Here is a 17,041-nt window from a genome sequence, read left to right as displayed (position 1 = left end):
CTTTCTTGGTGATTGGTTGCATGGTGGGTGACAATGTTCTGTATGCAGGTGCATTCTCTTCAATGATCCAGAGTGCGACCATTAGCAGGAGACAGGTGAGAAATGCGGCTACAAGTGCAATTGTCTGTGCTGTGCAGTTTAGCAGTCTTGGTGTCTTTGCGGTGGCTTTGCAGGTGTTCAGTTTCGTCCATCATCTTCAAGGAGCTCAACAACTGTTAGGACCGCAGACTTCTGTCTGGTGCTTTCCTGGTAGCGTTGTTTGACTGTGCTACCGATCTGAGACCTTGACTCAGTTAGTGGCCTGGTCGTTGGAGCTCCCTCCTTTCGTCAATCTTAGGTTGTACCCTTTCTTTGATGGCACCGTGGGGTCGGGAAATTCTGATAGTTCGAGGGTGTCTTCTTGTGGGTAGCAACTCGGAGCTGGTCGATTCTTCGCGAGTACTTCCTCTTGCAACTCCACCCCTTCACAGGTTGTCAGGGTTGGAGGGACTCACTTGCAATGATGAGCGTGCAGCCAGTTTAGTTTTCCTTCCACTCGGAGGGCAGTTCGGGTGGTGATCAGGACTTGCCACGGGTCCGTCCACCAAGGCTCCAGATTCTTCGTTCTTTGGAAGTTGCGAATCAATACATGGTCGCCTGGCTTTATTTCATGTCCTGGGCCCCTGGATACGCCAGGCAAGGCTTGCTGCACCTGTTGGTGGATAATTGTTAGCTCGTTTGTCAATTTATGCAAATAATCAGACATCAATATCTTCGGGACATCGTTAATGGAGGTGGGTCCTGGTGCCGCCCAAATGTTCATAGGCCTGCCGAAGACCACCTCATACGGGGTCAGTCTGTTTGGTTGGGGTGGAGCGCATTGATAGCAATGCCAATGGAAGGGCGTCGGGCCATTTCAACCTGGTCGTGGCAACTATTTTGGCTAGTTTTAGTTTCAATGTTGCATTGTGTGTCTCCACCAGGCCCGCTGATTGGGGGTGGAAGACGGCATGGAACTTTTATTTCACCCCCAACCCTCTCAGTATGTTCTGTATCACCTCGGCTACGAAGTGGGGGCCAATGTCGATCCATAAAATTCTGTAAAGGCCGTATCGGGGGAAGAATTCTTTCAGCAATACTTTTGCAGTGGCTAAGGCGGTATTGTCGCGGGTGGGATATGCCTCCACCCATTTGCTAAAAGCGCACACAACCACCAGGACATATTTTAGACCATGGCATCACTCTAGTTGGATGTAATCCATTTGAAGGATTTCAAAGGGGTGGCCAGGGACTCCAAACCCTCCCCGTGGTACTACTGTCCCCTTCCCTGGGTTGTGTTGTAGGCAGACTATACATGGTTGTACTAGGTGTTTGGCAGATTCTGCTATCTTGACATTATGCCATATTCCGGTGATTAGTTCAATCATGGGGGTGGAGCCTATGTGTGCTGGTAAATGTGCCATGGTCAATATGGGGATGAGGTAGGCATTGGGTAACAGCCATTTATTTCTGTCTTTAGTTCTCCAGCAATCTTCCGAGTCTTTTAGTCCCACCTTTTCCCACTCGGTCAATTCGTCTTGTGTACCTGTAGTCTGTATGTCCTAGCGTCAGTCCATTGTTCAGCTTGTGACCTGGTCACATACATTCGTGTCGTAGTTCTGTCTCCTGCCGTGGCTCGGGTAGTAACGTCTGCTAGTGCATTTCCCTGTCCAATGAGATCAGTCACTTTCCTATGTGCTTGGCATTTTATCACTGCTAACTTCTTGGGGAGGAGGACTGCTTGCGTCAAGGCGGGAACTAAATCTCCATGCAGGATGGGTGTACCGTGTGAAGTCAGGAACCCTCTTTCTTTCCATAAGATCCCAAAATGGTGAACCACCCCGAAGGCATATTGGCTGTCCGTGTATATGTTAACTGTCCTGTTAGTTGCTAAGATGCATGCTCGTGTGAGGGCAATGAGTTCTGCAACCTGGGCTGAACGTTGGGGAATACGGGCTGTTTCCAGAACGGTTCGGGCTGTGGTGACAGCGTATGCAGCTGAGGTGGTGCCGTCGGGGAGTTTGATGCACGAACCATCCACCCATAGTTCTCCATCTGGTTCTAGAAAGGCGGTGTCTCTGAGATCTATTCTACTCTTTGTTTGTTCGTCGGTTAGTGTCACACAGTCGTGTAGTGGAGTCACTCTAGGATAATTTTCGGGTAGGGGTAACAGTGTGGCTGGATTGAGGGTAGTGCATCGCTTTAGGGTAACGTGCGGTGCTAGCAGGGTCAACTCATATCCTGTCAGTCGGGCGCTAGTCAAGTGCTGGGTTTTGGTCTGGTTTAGTAGTGTGTCGACTGCATGGGGTACTAAAACAGTGACTGGATTGGAGAGCACTATTCCTTCGCTCTGGCGTATCGATACTGCTGCAGCTGCCACAGCGCGCAGGCACGCTGGCAGCGCTCTGGCTACTGGATCGAGGGTGGCAGAGAAATATGCACAAGGGCGTTGTTTGTGACCAATTGATTGTGTTAGGACAGACAATGCACATCCCTCCCTCTCGTGCGTGTAGAGGAAGAACGGTTTGGAGTAATCTGGGGTTCCTAGGACAGGCGCTGAACAAAGGGCATTGCGTAGTTCTTTAAAGGCTGACTGGCATTTGGGGAGTCCAGGGGAGAGGTGAGGGGATGTCTTTAGCTAGGAGGGAGAGAAGTTCGGTAACCACTGTCGGCAAAATGAGGTGAGACCTATCAAAGAGCGGACTTGCTTCTGATCTTTGGGAACAGGGGTGTCTAGAATTGTCAGGATCCTGTCAGGCGTGAGTTCCCTTCCTTCTTTTGATAAAAGGTGACCCAAATAGGTCACTTGTGATTTACAGAACTGCAATTTCTTTCGGGAGACCTTGTGACCATTCTCAGCAAGAAAATGGAGGAGCTTGATGGTGGCTGTGACGGCTATTGATATGGTGTCAGCTGCTAGAAGGATGTCGTCTACATATTGTATTAGTGCCACTCCATCTGGCAATTGTATGGCGTCCAACTGTCTTTTAAGAACGTGGCTATAGATGCTTGGGCTCTCAGTGTACCCCTGAGGTGCTCTGCAAAACCTGTACGAACGGGAGTTTAGGGTGAATCTAAATAGATAGCGGCTGTCCTCGTGTATAGGTATGGAAAATAATGCATTTTTTAGTTCCATTACAGTGAAGGTGGTGGCAGTGGAGGGGATTAAAGTCAAAATTGTCGTGGTGTCGGAAACTACTGGGTATTGTGGCACTACGATTTTGTTTATCTCCCGCAGGTCAATGATGAAGCGGTAGGCTTTTCCGTCTCCCTCTCCCTGTCTCTTTACAATCGGTAGTATGGGACTGTTACAAACGTTGCTCACTACTTCCTCTACCACCCCTGCCTCTACCAAAGAGTGTATGATCTCTGTCAGTGCCTTCTCACCCTCTGGCGATATTTTGTACTGCGGTACTTTCGGTAGGGTTGCGCCCTGTCGTATAGTTGCGTGTACTGGGTCAATCATCATTCGTCCTACGTCTGAATCAGCCCTAGCCCAGAAGTATGATGGCAAAGTGTCCAGTAGGGATGCGTCAGTCTCCGAGATGGGAAACATGTGCTGAGAAGGGTTCTCTCTATGGCGCTGGGGGTTGTCATACAGGATGAGCATCTGATAGTTGCATGGAAGTGTTTCAAAAGGTTGAGACCCATAATGGCGTCTGGGGTGTTAGAAGAGAGGAGGAATGTCATCTCGACGCTATTGTTGTCAAGGTTAAAAGGGATCGGTCGGGACAAAGGGTTGGTGGAGGGCGTACCGTCCAATCCTATTGAGGTCAAATGTGAGCCTGACAAGGGTGCCCTTGGAATCAGTCGTTTGGATAGTGTACTACGTGTTGCTCCTGTGTCTACCAAAAATGGTGACTTTGTGCCCAGGACCTCAGCGGTAACATAAGGGCCTTGCTAATCAACATAGATCTCGACTGGATCCCTCCCTTGCCCCTGGCTGTCCTATGCAAAGTCGTACGTATTGTCATAATCTGTCTGTTGGTACTGATTCTGTTTGGGATGGTCAAATGCGTTCACTCTTCCTGGCCTTTCCTCGCTTGTTTCACTCACGTACCCTCTCCCACATCCTCTTCCTCTCTGTCCACTTGCTATTTCCCTCGCCCCTCTGCCCCTACCAGCTCCTAACAAAGCCGGGCATTGGGTTTTCCAGTGTCCATATTCTTTGCAAAATGCACATTGATCCTGTCCTAGGTCTTGGCGTCCTACATATGATGTCGATGAATTGTTGCTTGGTGGCTGTACTCTAGGGGTATTCTGCTGGTATCCTCCCCTATATTGCTCCCTTCCTGTATTTGCCCCTTGGAGTTGTGCTATCATCACCCTTTCCTTCAAGTCCTTCTTTTTCCTTTCTGTAGCCCTGTCATTTTCGTTTCTCTGATGCGCATAGTACTGGGCCATTTGGAGAATGGCTGCCGGTTTAGATGCTGCCCAACTACTTTCGCTGGCTTGTAATTTCTGGGATACATCTGGCAGTTGTCCTTTGACGTAGTTCTGCACAAATAAGTGGTGTCCGGTTGCGGTGGTCATGTCTTGTCCACTGTAATCGGAGAACACTGTTTCAAATCTGGAGAAATACTCTGAGACATCCTCTTGTGGTTTCTGGCGGCACGCGGTTACTATGGACCAGTCTATCCTTTCCTCTGGGATCAGCGTTTTCACTTTCTGCACTATTTTGTCAGGGAGGTCCAATATTGCTTTAAGCGTTTTTTGACCTGGGTTCCGCTGTTTATCTAGTGTGTTGAGTTGTTCCCAGGTATGACCAAGCAGTTCAGTATTGGCTATTTTCCTAATCTGTTTCCACACATCTGCTGGTAAACATAACCCGAAGAACAAGTCTATGTCGGCAAGTGTCATTATTGTCGATCCCAGAGCGGTACCTAGCTCGGTGTAAAAGGTGGTGTTTTTTTTCCGTTAAATCCGGTAAAGATTTACGGAACGTCAAAATGTCCTGTCAGTCCCATGGCTGATACACCCAATTGTAGATCACCCTTCCTCTAGCGTCTTGATGGTTCATATCGTCATGAGTCCCTTGTCCTCTAGGAGGTACCCAATAGGGGCAGCTTCTTTTATCGGCATCATGCTGTCTGGTTTTTCCACCGGGGTCCTGCTATCTTAGACGTCCTGTCCTTATCTAGCCGTCCTTGTTCCACATACTTCCAGTGTGGATGAAAAGAGTTCTGTAACATCGTTGTCGCCTTAATCTCCGGTGTCTACTTTCCTATAGAGAGCTACTAGTCGCTCGGGCCCTACATCTTGGTATTTCTCTTCATATGCAGCAAGAGTGTGGCAACAGAGACGTACAATAAAGTATCGTTTGTGATTTTCAACATAGGAGTTGCATATGTCCGTTACATACTCTTCTGTCTCTGCAATACCAAAAATGGGAGACCACAGTTCTGGAAGCAAGGAAACAAAAGATTTATTCAATACAAAGATTTGACAATCTCTAGAGATGGAAGAGTGTCCGAGACCCACTGTTTGCGTAGGTGTCAGGAGACTGTTCGATGTGTCATTGGCATGCCGCATCTTTTATAGAATGTGGACACTCTCCTTGTGTGCAGGGGGACGACAGAAAGTCAGTTGGTATGCAGGAATTCAGGTGTTGGAGGCAACGGAGAGTCTGGGGTATGCAGAAGTTCAGGAGGGCGCTGGACATATCCCTGTTTGGAGGCAGCTTTCATGCCTTGCGGGTAAGAAGGGTTTCGTGAGCTGACCAGGTGTCGGGCCGTTGGCAGAGACAGACCGGTTAGGGACAGACCTGTTCTGCTGTCCATACAGGTTCCTGAGACCAATGCGTGGGTGCAGTAGAAACCGGCCCAGGGCACCGACACGGGGTCATGTAGAAGATTATTTTGTGCGAGGTCAAGAAAGGGTTTTGTGAGCAGGATGGAGTTTACACATGGCAACATTTAGAAGTTTAGTTATTACAGTCCCTCCGCTTGCCGTGTGCAACATCATTAGTGAATGTCAATTTTACAGAGGTCTTCAAATGCCGCCTGATATAATACTTTGCTGTTTTCAGCCTGATGTGTCATAGGGGTGGATCTGCAAATGGAAGCACACAGAGAACAGAGTGCTGGGCCACAATGAATGCACAGGCAGCAAAAGAAGACGGTACCCAAGGGGATCGTGAGGAACACCAAGTGATCAGAATGTTCCAAAAACCAGTTGTCCAGGTCCAAGGGGTCCCATTGTCTGGGCGTATTTCAGTGGCAATCCGGTGTAGTTTAGAAATTGCTTCATAGACAGAGGGTGATGAATCGGGAATATATCGAATTCTGTGTAAGATAGCGCACACCAAATTTCAAAAAGTGATGAATGAATTTAGTTGCAAATAAATAGATGAAGCGTGCAACTCAGACACGAGGTAGCCCACCTTGTAACTAAACATGAAGACTGCTGGTGTACATACACCAGTATACTGAGTGCACTGCTAGATGTATGTGAAACACAATTACAACATATTATCTAATGTAGAATCAAAACTCAACAAAGCAGTAAACAAACTGAATGATATGACAGTTTGATAATCCATTGAATCATGAAAACTTGTTTTTAAAAAACTATTTGTCAATCAATTACATAAAAAACTTAAAGGTGTGCAAGACATTGATTGAGAATAGCTCAAAAAGAAAACCACATTAATACAATCAAAACATCTGCGCTAGGGCAGAAAACTTAGTCGTCAGTTCTTGCAAGGAAGCCCAATGCATTTCGGGATGTTTTACATCCCTTCTTCAGGGGCAGCTGTTGAAAAAAAGAATAAATTTCAAACCTGTGACTACAAGAGGTATCTTAATATAACATGAATGGATGGCGATACAATACAGGGTGCACCAAATCTATGGCCAAAGCGGAAACAATGCTGGTCTGTTTTGAGCTTGAGCAATGCTAGAAATGAACCAAGTGTCATGCTGTTTGTGCTTTAAGGACCGCACCGAAGAAGTGAGAAAGTGAATGTAACGGTCATACATCTAATCATTAAAGTGAAACTCCCAGAGCATAAATTAAGGAGAGACGAAGTGACATGTAAGTGATGACAAAAATGTGCTAATGAGGACCTGAAAGGTTCTTGCTGGATGAGTGAAACGACTGTTACAGAGACGGAATTCGCAGGAGTAGCTGAAAAAGCTGAGCTGAGACTGTGTATCTGATAAAGGAAAAAAGGAAGCTGTGAATAAAGAGTTACACAGTCTCAGCTCAGCTTTTTCAGCTACTCCTGCGAATTCCGTCTCTGTAACAGTCGTTTCACTCATCCAGCAAGAACCTTTCAGGTCCTCATTAGCACATTTTTGTCATCACTTACATGTCACTTCGTCTCTCCTTAATTTATGCTCTGGGAGTTTCACTTTAATGATTAGATGTATGACCGTTACATTCACTTTCTCACTTCTTCGGTGCGGTCCTTAAAGCACAAACAGCATGACACTTGGTTCATTTCTAGCATTGCTCAAGCTCAAAACAGACCAGCATTGTTTCCGCTTTGGCCATAGATTTGGTGCACCCTGTATTGTATCGCCATCCATTCATGTTATATTAAGATACCTTTTGTAGTCACAGGTTTGAAATTTATTCTTTTTTTCAACAGCTGCCCCTGAAGAAGGGATGTAAAACATCCCGAAATGCATTGGGCTTCCTTGCAAGAACTGACGACTAAGTTTTCTGCCCTAGCGCAGATGTTTTGATTGTATTAATGTGGTTTTCTTTTTGAGCTATTCTCAATCAATGTCTTGCACACCTTTAAGTTTTTTATGTAATTGATTGACAAATACAGTTTTTTAAAAACAAGTTTTCATGATTCAATGGATTATCAAACTGTCATATCATTCAGTTTGTTTACTGCTTTGTTGAGTTTTGATTCTACATTAGATAATATGTTGTAATTGTGTTTCACATACATCTAGCAGTGCACTCAGTATACTGGTGTATGTACACCAGCAGTCTTCACGAATCGGGAATATACACACAGCAAGTGGCCCCGATGATGCGACAGGCTCCACCCCGATCTGCCAGGATGACGTCGAGCACCAGGCGATTCTGAAGGGAAACCATTTGTGTAGCATCGATTTCGGCTGTGTGTTGGGTCAGTATTCCTGCAGTGATGTTGGCAGTAGCTTCCAGGACCCTGGTGAGTCGTCTGTTGGAAATGGGACCCCAAAAGGGTAGAAGGCCCTTCAGGGCATCGCTGAATTGCTGGTTGCTGGTGTCGGTCTGGTCTATATCTGGTACTCGTCTCCTCTGTCTGTGGTACAAGTTGTTTCTGTTAAATGTAGGGGGCAGCAGGAATGCAATATAGCATGTGCCACTCCAATCAGACGGCAGCCAGGTGTAAGCTTTGTTTCCACATACAAAGTGCAGTCCTGACGGAAGGCTGAGGTATGGGGTGAAGTTATTGCAAGTTATGGTAGTATTGCATAGACTGGTTCCTATAGGTATTTTCCCTTGACCTTGCAGGCACAGTATACCAGGACGTGGTGTAATTGAAATGGCGACTTCTTTCTCTTGGGTAGGAAAGAAAGTGTAACCCCAGGTGTCCTGCATAGGGGTGAAGTTAATAGCACGCATTTGTGGCGGGTCAGAGGCATTACAGATAGTGTTATTTTTTTCATGGAGAGTCCAAAGAAAGGGTTGGAATGTGGTAAGGTTGCCTTTGTCATAACGTGATGGAAAAACGTTCGTCAAGTTGTACATTAGAGCACAAGTGTAGGCTGGAGTGGCGGGAAACACTAAGAATGAGATGGTGTGCTGAACTACGTGAGGTAGGAGTCCACAAACATAACAGTCTGTTGCATTGGAAACCTGATTGAACTGGTGCAACATTTGATTAAAAGTATTATTATGAAACTCCAGGTGTCTGTCTGTGTGTGTCTGGCCAAGGTACGTGAGAATGTTCAGGTGGCGTTGGTGGAACTGTTGCTTGAGGTAATACAGTATGTTTGGCGGGGGCTATTTCTTCAAGGATCCAAAATGATATACCAGCAATTATTGCAAGTATGGTCAGAATGAACAGTATTATGGTACGGGTACCGCAAACTCTCATTCTAGCTTTCTTCAGCGTTGGGGTAGTATCACGGGTGCATGTGACCTGGATTCATACCGTTCCCGTGTCGTTGATGGTTTTCTTCATCGGGGGGAACATTGGCAGACCTGGATGATGGCCCTTGTTGGTAATCATTGTTCAAGGGGGTGCTTAGTCTTTGGTACTCATGAATAGGACGGATCGCGACATATCCGGGTTTTGGGGAGACTGGTCCCACATTATCGTGACCTCCAGCCATAATAGCTCTACAAGTGTCCAGAGAGTACTGCAATGTCCCTAATAGCTGCCGATAGTTGTTGGTTGCTTCACTGGCCAATATCTGCCCCGGTAAACCACTATTAGGGGTACCTAGGACCCTCGGCCAGATTTTACTACCGCCCTGCAGCAACGTACAATGGAGTACTAACGGCCCTTGGAACTGGGCTTGTTCTTCAGCTTAGCCTTGGATCGGAGGTAGTATCCATCTGTTCCCTCGTCACAGAGTTCCAACTCAGTGTCTGACTCAAGGTGTGGCGATGCAGGTTTCTCGTGCCCTAGGGCTTCCTTTTGGGCTTGTAGCTGTTCTTTGGTGACAGGGTCCACTTTCCTGCAGTGGGAAGCATGCACCCACGATTTTCTCCCTTCCACTCTGACGGCTGTCCTTGTGGCCAGAGCACCTGCAGAGGGCCCTTCCAGCGTGGTTGCAGGGATTGGGTGCGGGCGAAGTTTTTCACCAGGACAAAGTCGCCAGGGAGGATGTGATGGCCTGGACCCTGGGATCTGTCCTCAGTAGTGGCCCGCACCTGTTCATGGATTAAAGACATGGTTTAAGTGAGTTCATACAAATAGTCAGTCAAAACTTCCCGCGGTAGGTGAGAAATGGACTTTGGAGAGGGTGCATTCCGAATGTTCATGGGTCGGCCAAAAACTACCTCATATGGGGTGAGGTGGGATTTAGAATGTGGGACTGATCTAATAGATAGTAGTGCCAATGGAAGAGCATTGACCCAATTCAGTCCTGTTTCGGTTGCTATCTTAGCCAGTTTTTCTTTAAGGATCCCATTGTACCTCTCCACCAGCCCTGCTGCCTCGGGGTGAAAAGCTGCATGAAACTTTTGCTTCACCCCAAGCCCTCCCAAGATGATCTTAACTGTTTGTCCAATAAAATGGGACCCTCTGTCACTTTGCATTAATCTACAAAGGCCATATCTAGGGAAACATTCTTTCAATAACACCTTAGCTGTAGTGATGGCCGTGTTATCCTTTGTGGGGTATGCCTCCACCCATTTGCTAAAGGCACAGACTACCACTAATGCATATTTGTAGCTATTAACTCTGTTTAACTGTATATTGTCCATCTGAAGGACTTCAAACTGTGCAGTAGGCAGAGCGAACCCTGCCATTGGAACTTTAGTTCCCTGACCTATGTTGTGTCGGAGACATGTGAGGCACTGCTTGACAAACCGCTCTGCTGACGGGCGGAGCCGGTGGTAGTCCCATACTTCCTTGAGCATGGTACATATGGCCTGGGAACCAATATGTGCGGGTAAGTGAGTCATAGTGTGTAATGGAATTACGTAAGCCTGTGGTAATTTCCATTTGAGCATATCTTGGGACCTCCAGCACCCCTCTTCATCCATCTTTCCATCTGTTTCCCATTGGGCCTTTTCTTCAGGAGTGGCTGAACGCTGTATGTCAATTATCTGCTGTCTAGCGTCATGCCATTTCTCAGTGTGTGACTTTAGGACGTATACTCGAGCTGGTACTTCCCCCAATGCTGTTTGTCTCACTATCTTATCTGCTAAGGCATTTCCTTGCCCTACTTCATCTGTCACCCTTTTGTGAGCTGCACATTTGATTACTGCCAATTTGGTTGGTAAAGTGATCGCTTCCAAAAGGGCATTGATAAGGTCGCCATGCTGAATAGGGGTGTCATGGAAAGTAAGAAAACCTCGTTCTTTCCATAGCAGGGCAAAATTATGTACCACGCCAAAAGCATATTGGCTGTCGGTATATATATTTACTGTCATATTGGTACTAAGGATGCATGCTCGTGTAAGGGCTGTTATTTCCGCTGCCTGGGCTGATTTCTGAAGAATTCTAGCTGTTTCTATTACTGTAAGGGCTGTAGTGACTGCAAAGGCAGCGGAAGTAGTACCGTCCGGTATTTTTAGACAAGACCCATCCACCCATAAGTGGCCTTCTGCCTCTGGGAAAGCTGTATCTTTCAGATCCACCCGACTTTTTGTTTCAGCTTCAGTATGGAATACGCAGTCATGGTGGGGTGGCTGTGTGAGGGGATCAGTAGTTGGAAAGGGTAAGAGTGTGGCTGGGTTAAGGGTGGTACAACGTTGTATTGTGATATGGGGGTTAAGAAGGGTGAGTTCATATCCATGTAATCGGGCACTGGTGAGATGTTGTGTCTTGGTTTTGTTGAGCAATATGTCCACTGAGTGGGGGACAAGAACCGTCAAGGGGGATCCCAAAACAATGCCCTCCGTCTGTCGCACCGCCACTGCCGTGGCCGCTACAGCGCGTAGACAGGTGGGCAAAGCAGAAGCAACAGGATCTAAGACTGCAGAAAAGTAAGCACACGGTCGCTTGTGGGTGCCATGTGTCTGACAGAGGAGTGAAAGGCTGCATCCAGATCGTTTGTGTGCAAAAAGAAAAAAATGTTTTTGATAGTCAGGAGTACCTAGCACAGGAGCAGAGCACAGGGCCTGGCGTAGTGTCATGAATGCTTCTGTGTGTTGGGTGGTCCAGGGGACGGGGTCAGATACATCTCTGGTGACTAGAGAAAGAAGTGGTTTAATGATGAGGGAGAAATTAGGGACCCATTGTCTACAAAAGGAGGTTAGTCCTATGAGTGCTCGGACATCTCGTTGGGTGACAGGAGTTGGAAAATTTAGAATAGTTTGAATCCTATCAATCAATCAATCAATCAAAGACATTTATAGAGTGCACTACCTACCCGTAGGGTCTCAAGGCGCTGGGGGGGGGGGGGGGGGGGGGTGCCGCTACTGCTCGAACAGCCAGGTCTTGAGCTTCTTCCTGAAGGAGAGGTGGTCTTGGGTCAGGCGCAGGTCGGCCGGGAGGGAGTTCCAGGTCTTGGCGGCCAGGTAGGAGAAGGACCTTCCTCCTGTAGTGGCTCTGCGGATGCGTGGGACGGCGGCGAGGGGGGGGCTGGCAGATCGGAGGTGGCGTTTGGGAGCGTAGAAGTTGATGCGGTTGTTGAGGTAGCTCGGGCCTTGATCGTGGAGAGCTTTGTGTGCGTGGGTAAGGAGGCAGAAGGTGATTCTCTTGTTGACCGGGAGCCAGTGCAGGTCTCTTAGGTGTCCGGAGATGTGGCTGTGTCGTGGGATGTCGAGGATGAGTCTGGCTGAGGCGTTCTGGATGCGCTGGAGTCTCTTCTGGATCTTGGCGGTGGTTCCGGCGTAGAGTGCGTTGCCGTAGTCCAGTCGGCTGGTGACGAGGGCCTGGGTGACGGTCTTCCTGGTCTCTGTGGGGATCCACCAGAAGATCTTCCGAAGCATGCGCAGGATGTTGAAGCACGACGAGGAGACGGCGTTGACTTGCCTGGTCATGGAGAGGGAGGAGTCCAGGATGAAACCCAGGTTGCGTGCGTGGTCCGTCGGTTTGGGTGCGGTGCCCAGGGCGGGGGGCCACCAGGAGTCGTCCCAGGCGGAGGGCGAGGAGCCCAGGATGAGGACCTCCGTCTTATCTGAGTTCAGTTTCAGGCGGCTCGTCGTCATCCACTCGGCTACCTCTCTCATCCCTTCGTGCAGGTTGGCTCTGGCGGCGGCGGGGTCGTTGGTCAGGGAGAGGATCAGCTGGGTGTCGTCGGCGTAGGAGATTATGTTGAGGTTGTGTTGGCGTGCGATGGCCGCGAGGGGGCTCATGTAGACGTTGAAGAGAGTAGGGCTCAGCGAGGATCCTTGAGGGACGCCGCAGATGACTTCGGTGGCCTCTGACTTGTACGGTGGTAGGCGGACTCTTTGTGTTCTTCCGTCGAGGAAGGAGACGATCCATTCCAGTGCCTTCTCCTGGATTCCGACGTTGCTGAGGCGCTGCACTAGGGTGCGGTGGCAGACCGTGTCGAAAGCCGCGGAGAGGTCTAGGAGGATGAGGGCCGCTGTTTCTCCGTTGTCCATCAGGGCTCGGATGTCGTCAGTGGCGGCGATGAGGGCGGTCTCGGTGCTGTGGTTGGCACGGAATCCGGACTGCGATGGGTCGAGGGATCCGTTCGTCTCGAGGAAGGCGGCCAGCTGTTTGTTGACGGTCTTTTCGATGACTTTGGCTGGAAACGGGAGTAGAGAGATGGGGCGGTAATTCTTGAGTTCGGTGGGGTCTGCTGTAGGTTTCTTGAGTAGAGCGCTGAGTTCGGCGTGCTTCCAGCTCTCGGGGAAGGTGGCGGTGTCGAATGAGGTGTTGATGATGTCCCGCAGGTGGGGTACGATGACAGCGTCGGCTTTGTTGAAGACGTGGTGAGGGCAGGGGTCGGTCGGAGATCCGGAGTGGACGGAGTTAATCATGTGGACGGTGTCTTCGGTGTTGACCGGGGTCCAGGCGCGGAGGGTGGTGGTGGGTGGCGTTGCTGCGGTCGTGGCGTGCGTCGGTTGAGTGCTGAAGCTGTTGTGTATGTCCGCGATCTTGTTGTGGAAGTAGGAGGCGAGGGAGTTGCAGAGGTCTTGCGATGGGGTGATGTCGTTGTTTCCGGCGTTGGGGTTGGAGAGCTCTTTCACGATGTTGAAGAGTTCCTTGCAGTTGTGTGCGTTGTTGTCCAGTCGGTTCTTGAATGCAGTTTTCTTGGCAGTGCGGATCAATTGGTGGTTTTTCCGGGTGGCGAGCTTGAGGGTGGTCCTGTTGTCCGGCGTGGGTTCCTTTCTCCAGGCTTTCTCGAGGGCTCGGCAGTTCTTCTTGGAGCTCTTGAGTTCGTCGGTGAACCATGGGGCTCTCTTATTGCCGGGTCTGCTGGGCGGGGTCCTCAGAGGGGCGAGTTCGTCTGCGCATTTGCTGATCCACTTCGAGAGGTTGTCGGCGGCCTGGCTGGGGTTCGCTGAGCTGGCCGGAGGGTGCTGGCTCAGGGAAGCGGCGAGCTGGTCGGCTGTGATCTTGTTCCAGCTTCTTCGGGCAACCTGTTGCTGGTGGTGGTGGATCGTCGTTCTTCTGAAGGTGAAGTGGATGCATCTGTGGTCCGTCCAGTGGAGTTCTGTGGCGTGGCTGAAGGCGATGTCTTTGCTGGATGAGAAGATGGCGTCGAGTGTGTGTCCGGCGAGGTGGGTGGGGGTGGACACCAGCTGCTTGAGTCCAAGGTTGGCGAGGTTGTCGAGCAGGGTGCTGGTGTTGCAGTCGTTGTTGTTCTCCAGGTGGAAGTTGAAGTCCCCCAGGAGGATGTAGTCAGCGGAGGGGAGGGCGTGCGGTCTGACGAAGTCGGCGATGTCCTCGCTGAATTGAGTGCGTGGTCCCGGAGGTTGGTAGATCAGGGTGCCTCTGAGGGTGGTCTTCGGGTCGGTGTGAATCTGGAAATGCAGGTGTTCGGCGGAGGGTGGGGTGTTGTCGGTGCTGGTCGTGATACGGATGGTGTTCTTGTGGATGATGGCGATGCCTCCTCCCACCTGGTTGGCGTTGCGGTCCCTCCGGGTGATCTTGTAGCCTTCTGGGATGGCGATGGCGATGTCGGGCGCTGAGGAGGCGTTCATCCAGGTCTCCGTGATGAAGGCAACGTCAGGGGCTGTGGCGTCTAGGAGGTTCCAGAGTTCGATGGCGTGTCTGTGGACGGAGCGGGTGTTGAGCAGGATGCACTTGAGGTGGTTGCTGCTGGTGTTCGGCTTCGGCTTGGCGAGGCAGGTCTGGATGCAGGTGAACTTGCAGGCGTGGCAGCTGAAGGGTCCGTGGGTGCGTCGTGGGGTGGCTTGGTAGCATCCTGGGAGTCGACCGGCATTGAGTGCGCTGAGGGTGGCGGCGGTGTACGTCAGGCGGGTTGGCCGGGGTCCTCGTGGGCCAGGGGTCCTGGCACTGGGCGCGGACGGGCGTAGACGGGCTTGCCTTTGGCGCGCCTTCGGCACACAATCGGCGCGCCCGCTGCGCGTGACCGCTGCGCGTTCGCACGGTCGCCATATATGGCGAAGTGCGCGGGTGGGCGGAGCAGCTGGGAGGCGGGAGCGGGGAGGGAACAGAAGGAAAAAAGGGGCGGGGTCAGCGGTGGTGGCGGGGAGCGGGGAGGGAAGACGGAGGGCGGCAACAGGCGGGAAAAGGACAGTCAATACGGCGGAAAAAACAACAATGAACACAAATACAATTCTACAGGCAATACGGCGGAAAAACAACAACAAGCACAAATAAGCACAAATACAAGTCTGCACAGAGAACCAGGGGCACAGGGAGAGGAGCGCTGATCACGGACCACGCCGCTCGAGGGAGGGGGCGTGGTCACGAGCCGGCAGTCGGGCAGCGAGGCACAAAGGAAGGGGGGGCACACGCAGCAGCTGGTGGACGTGCGGCGCGGGGGTGTCCTAAAACTAGGTCACACTCACCTGCGTCGCACGGTCGCCATATATGGCCAAGTGCGCGGGTGGGCGGAGCAGCTGGGAGGCGGGAGCGGGGAGGGAACAGAAGGAAAAAAGGGGCGGGGTCAGCGGTGGTGGCGGGAAGCGGGGAGGGAAGACGGAGGGCGGCAACAGGCGGGAAAAGGACAGTCAATACGGCGGAAAAAATAACAATGAACACAAATACAATTCTACAGGCAATACGGCGGAAAAACAACAATAAGCACAAATAAGCACAAATACAAGTCTGCACAGAGAACCAGGGGCACAGGGAGAGGAGCGCTGATCACAGACCACGCCGCTCGAGGGAGGGGGCGTGGTCACGAGCCGGCAGTCGGGCAGCGAGGCACAAAGGAAGGGGGGGGCACACGCAGCAGCTGGTGGCCGTGCGGCGCGGGGGTGTCCTAAAACTAGGTCAATCCTATCTGGTGTAAGAGTGCGTCCCTCCTCAGACAATAAGTGGCCCAAATAGGTCACTTGTTGTTTACAATACTGTAGTTTGTCTTTAGAAACTGTAGTAATAAAGAAGTCTCCAGTCAGGAAGGATGAGGAGAGCAGGTTTATTAGTAGTGGACCCTTCAGCCTTTCCTTCGTCTCACCCAACGTTCTAAACAGAGCTTCAGCCACCAACATTCCAAATACGGACAAACCCACTAGCGGAGGAAAGGAGGGGGGGAACAGGGAAAGGGAAACCGGGACCAGGTTATAACACATCTCCCTGCGGGACAGAGCAATAAACAGCAAAGTTATACTGTAAACATTTCGTACCAAAATACTATACAGTTATAAAGGATAAATTTCGACCCCATCGTACCTTTAGAGATAAAACATCCCCCAAAGCAAGAAGGAAAACACGATAGGCAACAGCCTAAAACAATACTGTAACAATTCATCCCCTGGGTCCCACCCGCCAGGGATGGGAAGCCAAAGGCCCTTGAATGGGTTAAGGTCCCATTTTGTAGTCTGATTGCCAACTTGGGGGTCTACGTGTTCTGGTAATTTTGGGTTCCTCACTACAGGGCATAGCCGGGCTCTGGTCACTCCCGCATGTTGGCTTGGTACCGACTGTGCTTGGGCACCCCGCTATGTTATCCATGCTCCACGTGCCCCCATCTTCTAGCATTACAGCATTGCTGTAGACCTTTGTTATCCTCAGCGGTTTGGAAAATGAGGAGATCTTGGATTTAGATAGAGAGGGCCTCTTAACCACCACCCATTGGCCTTCTCTCCACTTTTTTGTAGACGCTCCCCATCGGCTGTCATACCCGAGTTTGTACTCTTGGTGGTGTTTCTGAGTCTTCTCAGCCACATAGTTTCTGTCCACCCATACAGAAGTTCCTCCATTAAGCCAGTTAGGCGTAAGTTTAGAACCGGGGTTCCTACCTTTGAGTGAGACAAACGGTGACACTCCCGAGACCGCATTGGGAGTTGTATGGTATGACCACAGCATCTT

General features: G+C 50.3%; 1 protein-coding gene and 1 pseudogene across 2 annotated transcripts in view; one reads left to right on the top strand and one right to left on the bottom strand.

The window, feature by feature from the left end:
• MAGI3 (membrane associated guanylate kinase, WW and PDZ domain containing 3) overlaps positions 1–17,041 on the top strand; it is a 2,362,625-nt gene that overhangs the window by 117,811 nt on the left and 2,227,773 nt on the right. The window lies entirely within an intron of this gene.
• Positions 5,982–8,589, bottom strand: LOC146872015 (syncytin-1-like; annotated as a pseudogene).

Source organism: Triturus cristatus, chromosome 1_1 (genome assembly GCF_964204655.1).
Source record: "Triturus cristatus chromosome 1_1, aTriCri1.1, whole genome shotgun sequence".
Lineage (NCBI taxonomy): Eukaryota > Metazoa > Chordata > Amphibia > Caudata > Salamandridae > Triturus > Triturus cristatus.
Note: the sequence above shows the minus strand (reverse complement) of the source record. Positions and strands in the feature narration are given on the sequence as shown.